The 7848-nt window shown below is 44.4% G+C and overlaps 1 non-coding gene across 1 annotated transcript; it reads right to left on the bottom strand.

The window, feature by feature from the left end:
- Positions 1-579: 579 nt before the first annotated feature.
- On the bottom strand, positions 580-686 carry LOC138385550 (U6 spliceosomal RNA). Its single transcript, XR_011233781.1, has one exon. It is a non-coding gene; the product is annotated as a U6 spliceosomal RNA (small nuclear RNA).
- Between the last annotated feature and the right edge of the window lie 7162 nt (positions 687-7848).

Genomic DNA, 7848 nt, shown 5'->3' with positions numbered 1-7848 from the left:
TTTAAAGGCGTTTGAAAACAGGACAGGTATTTTTGAACTACAAACAAACAATTGCATATTAAGAAAAACTAGATAGAATCACTGACATAAATTACGAAAATCTGTGCCGCTTCTTGCTATTCTTTGTGTATCTTTCACTGACCCCTGTCCAAACATGTTCCACTAGCTCCGAAATGCTTTCCCCTGTGGACTCCTAAGGATGTCAACATATGTGCTGGCTAGAAGCACAGCTCACCAGGGACTGAACCGCTTCACCCCGCAAAACCTTCAGGTTTTGCCAAGAATGACATTTCTGATGTAATCAAGTTACCATGTTTGTTTGTGAGCACCCACTCACAAAGCAGCTTCTCCCCCTATGTTGGCACTGTATGCAGACACGAGAATAACACAAAAAGAACAAACATACGTAGCAGGAGCTGACACCAGGTGAGATTAGATGTAAGAAAGAGTCCATGAGAAATTCCATTTTAGGGCTTTGGGTCACTGGTTGTATGGCAATAATATCATATATAAGGGAAGAATGAAGAATGTGGTTTTCATTTTGGATTTATTGACCTTGAGGTGACTTTCAAACAAATTAATTTTATGGAACGCTTCAAGAATATGCATGTCATCCGTGCACAGGGGCCCTGCTCATCTTCTCTGTAGCGGTCCAATTTTAGCATATGTGGTGCCGAAGTGAGCACTGAGGCGCCAGCAGTCAACAGGGAGTTGAGCCTATGGCCTAAAGGCTGGGGAAGAGGTCAAAGCTGGAGGGGAACAGGACTGCCAAACCACAGAGGGCTGAATGGGTCGAGAACTGCAGAGCGGGATGGATGGGAAATGGCTTGGGATACTTGGATGAGCTATGGTAAGAAGAAAGTAGAAAAATTCAGGGAGTAAGAGAAGAATCCATCAGTGAGTTCATGATAGAGACTAACACAGAAGAATTCTCAGCAGAAGATCATGAAGTATAGGCTCAAATATGTCAAAAGATTCAAACAAGACAAAGATTAGAGAATAGTCATTGGATTTGACCATAATTTAGGTTATTGGTGAACCTGCATGAAATGAACGGAGGCTACATCAAGTGAGCTAAAGTACAAATGAGTACTAGGAACATTAGACAGAAAACATAACTGTAAGCAGTCGGCTGCACACCGTGCTTATACAGATGAGCTGACAGAAATGTATGGAGAGTTTCTTAAGGACCTGTGCTTGACACAATCCTCCAGACAGGTGGCGTGAGGTGGTTCGCGCCTGTAATCCTAGCACTCTGGCAGGCCGAGGCAGGAGGATCACTCAAGATCAGGAGTTCGAGACCAGCCTGAGCAAGAACAAGACCCTGTCTCTACTAAAAATAGAAAAATTAGCCAGACATGGTGGTGCATGCCTGTAGTCCCAGCAACTCAGGAGGCTGAGGCAGGAGGATTGCTTCAACCCAGGAGTTTGAGGTTGCCGTGAGCTAGGCTGACACCACGGCACTCTAGCCCAACAGAGCAAGACTGTCTCAAAAATAAAATCCTCCAGACATTCCAGGTTTCATCCGTGAATCAAGTACAGTCTTCCAAAAGCTTTCTGGGACCACACTAGTTTAGAAACACCTTATTATGGAAGTTGTGCTTTAGCACTAAGTAACTATTTCCACTGCACAAGGCTAAAAGTATTTATTTCCAGGTTGGTAGTGAAAAACTTTCCACCACATCATCTTTGTAACCAACCAAGTTGGTGTTTCAGACTTCGCTGCCAGCAAGTCTTCCTGTCCCATGAGAATGTGGCATGTCCTCTTCCCAGTTCCATTCCAATCATGTGACTGCCTTTTTGTCACAGCTTCAGAAAAAACAGAGACAGATTTGTACTCAGACAACTCTAAGGTCTTATAACCTGACCATGTCTATAGGTCATCTTTATCTTATGTCCATCTCCCTGAAGTTGTGTTTTACTCATTTCTAGTTTTCCATTTTTTGTTAATTTTCTTTTTCTTTTTCTTTTTTTTTTTGGTAGAGATGGAGTCTCATTCTTGCTCAGGCTGGCCTCGAACTCCTGAGCTCAAGCAATCCTACCACCTCGGCCACCCAGAGTGCTAGGATTACAGGCGTGAACCACTGCGCCCGGCCTACTTTTCCATTTTAATTCATGGACCCCGTAAAGCTCATAAAATTCAATATAAAACAAAGGGAGGGATAAAAAAAAAACAACCCACCAGAGATTTACTCATTGTTTTCTTATTCCTGCAAACACATAGCATACTCTGGAAACATAGCTGGGAGAAAAGGCAAATGAAGTGGATTAAAGAGAGAACTGGTGTGTCTTGGTCTACACATTAGAAAGTAAAAAAAAAAAAACAAAAAAACAACTATCCTGTGAGTGAACTGTCCTTTATGCCTCAATAAGGGGCAACCAAGACACTATTAAAGATTCATCTACATTAATTGTTAGAAAGACATACGATTTATTTTGGGGTTAATAAAAACATATATTACCTACTAATTTATCTACAATTAATGTTACCTAAAGATATAATGTAATAATTTAAACCAAAAAAAGAAACATATTTTCACTAAAATTAATAGTATAAAAATATACTTCAGTTGTATTAACTATTTTTCTATTAACACATGAATTCCACAAAGTATTATACATGAGTGTGTCAAAATACAACACATATGGCTTTATATACCTAAATATCACGGATGCATCCTGCAACTCAAAATTTTTTGCCCATGACTGTGCAGGAAATAACTATACTTAACATATATTTCTTGTGATATACTGTTCCAGTAATGTTTTCCAACATATCCCTGTATCCAAGCACCCATGTAGTATGCTCTGACAATAAACTGGGCTTTCCCATTTGACTTACTTTGGCCAATGGGACATTGGAAATCGTGATGCAAATATAGGTTTGAAAAGTACGTGCTGACTGGTGCTTGCTCTCTTGGACACAGTCATGTTGGGAAGAAGCCTGAAGCTACCCTGTTGAAGATAAGAGGCCTAGCCAAGAGGCAGCACAAACCAGCAGACACATAAGTGAAGCCATCTTAAACCGACCAGTCAAGGCACCAGGTGACTAATGCCTCATTTGAGACCCAGGCAACACTAACATAGAAACTCAACGGCCTAGTTAAACCCACCCCAAAATGCAGATCCACAGAATGTTGAAGAAATACAATGGCTGGGTTTTCTTTAAGCCCCAAAGGTATGGTTGGTTCCTTACACAGCAAATGCTAACCAATACATCTACACCACTGAACTCAATATGTTTTTAACAAGATCATGTGGGGAAGAAAGCCTTCAATTATGTGTCAATTACCAAAAAAAAAAAGTTTGCAATCACATGAAGATGTTTTGAAATAAACTATGAATTGCAAGCCAGGCACAGTGGCTCATGCCTGTAATCCTAGCACTCTGGGAGGCCGAGGCAGGAGGATCGCTTGAGCTCAGGAGTTCAAGACCAGCCTGAGCAAGACCAAGACCCAGTCTCTACTAAAAATAAAAAAAATAAAAAAAAAATAGCTGGGCATGGTGGTGTGCACCTATAATCCCATCTACTTAGAAGGCTGAGGCAGGAGGATTGCTTGAGCCCAGGAGTTTGAGGTTGCTGTGAGCTAGGCTGATACCACGGCACTCTAGCCCAGGTGACAGAGACTCCGCCTCAAAACAAACAAACAATGAATTTCAACTGGACAGACTTCACTGAGGTGGCTGGCACTAACAGAGGCCATGTGAATCATACGAAGCACTATTTGCACATCAGAGCACTATGTTTTAAGGTCTTTATACATAAAAAACTGTTTCCTTTAAAACACATAAAACAAGGCCAGGCGCGGTGACTCACGCCTGTAATCTAGCACTCAGGGAGGCGGAAGCAGGACTGCTTGAGCTCAGAAATTTGAGACCAGCCTGAGCGAGAGTGAGACCCCATCTCTACTAAAAAAAAAAAGATAAAACACTTTAAAAGGGTTTGTTACTTGTGAATATTGTGTTGTATTTTATTACATTTTAAGAAATTAGTTTGAAGCAGCCGCATGATGTGGTCTAATCTTCCCACTTTAAATAATGTACAATAGGCATCTATTATTTTCCCACAGAATTTATGATTTTTCAAGAACAGATTACTGACATTAAGTGGGAAATATTTATGTTTCCTCAAAGGAAACCCTCTGAGATCACATAATCTACAGAAAGTGTCAGGAATAAAAAAGGATAGTTATGTTTAAGGCAAGGTTTTGTTTTTTTTTTTTTTTTTTTGAGACAGAGTCTCACTCTGTCACCCAGGCTAGAGTGCCGTGGCATCAGCCTAGCTCACAGCAACCTCAAACTCCTGGGCTCAAGTGATCCTTCTGCCTCAGCCTCCCAGGTAGCGGGGACTACAGGCATGCGCCACCATGCCCGGCTCATTTTTTCTGTATATTTTTAGTTGTCCAGCTAATTTCTTTCTATTTTTTTTAGTAGAGACGGGTCTCGCTCTTGTTCAGGCTGGTTTCGAACTTCTGAGCTCAAACGGTCCACCCGCCTCGGCCTCCCAGAGGGCTAGGATTATAGGCCTGAGACACTGCGCCCGGACAAGGCAAGGTATATTAAAGCAATATTTATTCTAAGTTGACTTTACTGTCACAAAATTAATCTCAAAAGTAATTGAACACTTGTTTTGACTTAAATGACAAAATGGGTAACACTAGCCAAAAAGTCAGATTGCCTAACAGCTACATACCATGTGACCCTGGGCAAGTCACGTCTCCTCAAATGCAGTTTTGTCGACTTCCTTAGAAGGTAGAAATACCTTGGCAAACCCTTCCTGAACTGCCAGGAAGAACTCTCAGGAAAGAGGGAGCATTAGTATATCTGTATACGCCAAATTTGGTGAGAGACTAGGTTTAAGAGAGCTGAGAAACTGCAAACAGTGAGGGGAGATTGAAGGAACGGGACTGTGTTTAGAGAGCACTGTAGACAGGTCACCTCAGGTATGACAGGTCATTCCTCCACCCCAGACCCCCCATTCAAGCCCCCTCCAGTAAGTAACGTTCCCTAGGCACTAGCCTACCCTTCTCAGCTAAACTCACCTCTCCCTTCTGAGAGTCGGCCTAACCTCCCAATAGCACTCAGTCTTTGACAGCTACTGAATGAGGGATTATTAGCCAAATGCCGTGCATTCTAGGGAGAAGGATCAATGATGGGCTTGGGCCATGCAAAGCTAGGATCTCACCTTCCTGTGGCCTGACCCTTTCACCTTTGCTCTGAAGTGCTAGCGGGAGGGCTCAGGCCAAAGAGGTGTTCTTTCAGGTGGGATTCCTATTTACAGGGTGCTCTCCTTCAAACTCTGTAACACCGACCTTATTCCAAAGAAAACCACACCATCATCCCAATCTCCCTGGTGCAATGCACTGTCCCTGTAAACTAGGTCCCGTAGAAACTTCAGTGAACTCAAACCAGGAGTGCTTAGCAGGCTCCATCACAATAGGAGACCACCAACTTCACTTGCTTGAGGAGGCACTGTTAACGAACCCACAAGGGGGGCCTGGTGTTGCTCATCGGGCACGGAAAGCCAATTACTGAGATAACAAGGATTGTTAAGGAAGAAACGATCTATTGCAGAAGATGTGTCTGCTGGGAGGGGGAGGCATGAACTGCTTCAAATTTGCCTTCCCAACCAACAGGGTCAGGGGGTTTCTCTGGAGGCAAAATGAATAATGCACGAGGGATGTGAGCATCGTTTCATGTTTAGGGTGTGGTGCACGGCACGCAAGCGCAGTGAGAAATCATGATAGTACATATATCCCATGATCAAAAAATGGCAGATAAGTCCCTCCTAGGGCAGGGGTTTTAGTATGATAATGACCTAGGGATTAATACTGGTCATTCTTTCAGCCTTGTGCGCAGACTCAGTGAGTCTTTGGGCACGACTGTGGTGGAGTATCGCTTACCTTGCCTTCTCCAAACAGGTGGTGTGAGGCTTTGCAGTTATCTCGCAGCTGCAAGGAGGTTCTGCCATTTCTGGAAAAGAAACTCAAAAGAGAATGCATCAGTGCAACAGAAAGTTACAAAGTTCTGGTCGGCAAATCTTACCCAGAGCTCTCTATTTTCTGCCTATTTTGAGAGCTGCTAAGCTACCGGGGCTGAGATAAAACTCACTGTCAAGGTCACTTAGAGCTGCCAGCCCCGGCCGCAATGTGAACGCTGAAAACTCATTTGAAACATGAGGGAACTAAAAACATTACTGAGAAAATATTTTCTTGCTTATGGAGCTGGTTACACCACCTGGAAGCCCCACAAATACAACTGCTACCCAGTAAGACGCGATCTGCCCACACTTCACAATTATTCCGCTGGGAATTCGGGGGCATTTCACTAGTATTGTTAACACGCTCCTGGTACAGATGGGTAAACTGATGGCCAAGCTGGTTAGTAACTGGCTCATTTGGGACAGAGCTGGCCTGTGACCTCTCACGCAGACCTGTCGCTCACGGCTGTGGACACCAACCCCTGCCGCCTTGGAATCCACCGCCCCTTCCCAGAGCTTCTGGAACCAGCTTTTCCTACCCCTGGAAGCCCACACCAGCCCGTCTGGGCGTGCACTGTCTTCACACGGTTGAAAGCTCAGCCCGAGTCCCCCTCCAGGACCAGGTCTGCGGCTCGCACCTGCAGGGCAGGCCTCGGCTGCCTGCGATCCGCCCGGCTTTCTGCTCCCACCGAGTGGTGACACCAGTCCTGCCTCCCGGGGGTCCCCAGGCCCTGGGGCTCCTCTGTCACCCTCGCACCAACCTTCAGGGACACAGAAGACGACCCAAACCTGCCGAGCGCCGATGGGAGAGCCGCAGCGTCCAGAACACGCAGGAGAAAGATGGCGGGAGTGGGCGGAGCGGCACATGCGCCCCTGTATACTTTCATAAAAATATATATAGATATTTTTTAATTGAAGTTTAACTTACATACAGTAATGTTCACAAATCTTCAGTGTGTAACTCAAACTTTTATGACTGCACCATGTAACCAGCCCCCCAGCAGGCTCCCTTGTGCTGTCTCCCGGCAGTGCCCCCGGGGTAAGCACCCGTCTGGCCACTATCACCAGGCATCAATTTTGCCCATTTTTGCAATTCATGCTGAAAGGAAACCCACAGCATATTCTTGTTTGTGCCTGGCTTTTCTTGGTCAGCATGATATTTCGGAGATTTCTCCACGTTGTACATATAAGTAATTTGTTTTAATGCTTCGTGATGTCCCATTGAATGAATATAGCACATTTTATTTATCCATTCACCTGCTGATGGGCATTTGGATTAGTTTCCAGTGTGGGTGTATTATAGTGCGGAGTGCGAGAAATGACCACCTGGAGACCAAATTGAGCCAAATTATGAGTCTTTATTAGCTGGCCAGTGACCACGCCCTGCCCTGTTAGGGTACAGATACAGAGAATGGTGTGGAGCCGAAAAAGCAGGGAGGTTTTATACTATCCTAAGTTAGAGCTACGTGACTTTAGGCACAGTGGTAGAAACAACATTATATCACCTTCTCCACAGCTGTGGGGTCTGGGACCAGCCTCGGACCCCCGATTCAGTTACAATCTTTAAGCGGGCCCCCAATTCGGTTACAATCTTTAAGCAAGCAGGTTTATAGAAACAGATAGCACCAATTAAGGAGCATTCTTTCAGGTGTTAAGCAAGCACAACAAATTTTACGACAGGCAGCTGGAAAGTTTAAACAATCAGTTACAAGTTAATTGCTTTGATTTATCTCTGCAGGGTACTTTTTCCCAATTACAGACATAGGTCAGGTGAACATAGGTCACCCAGCGAGTGGGCCTTTACAGGGTGATTATGAATAGTCTTTGGTGTAAATAAGCCCTTATTTCTGTTGGGGATATGCCCTGGA

The sequence above is a fragment of the Eulemur rufifrons genome, chromosome 6 (genome assembly GCF_041146395.1).
Source record: "Eulemur rufifrons isolate Redbay chromosome 6, OSU_ERuf_1, whole genome shotgun sequence".
NCBI classification, from domain to species: Eukaryota; Metazoa; Chordata; class Mammalia; order Primates; family Lemuridae; genus Eulemur; species Eulemur rufifrons.
The sequence above is the reverse complement of the archived record's forward strand: the minus strand, read 5'-3'. Positions and strand labels throughout refer to the sequence as shown.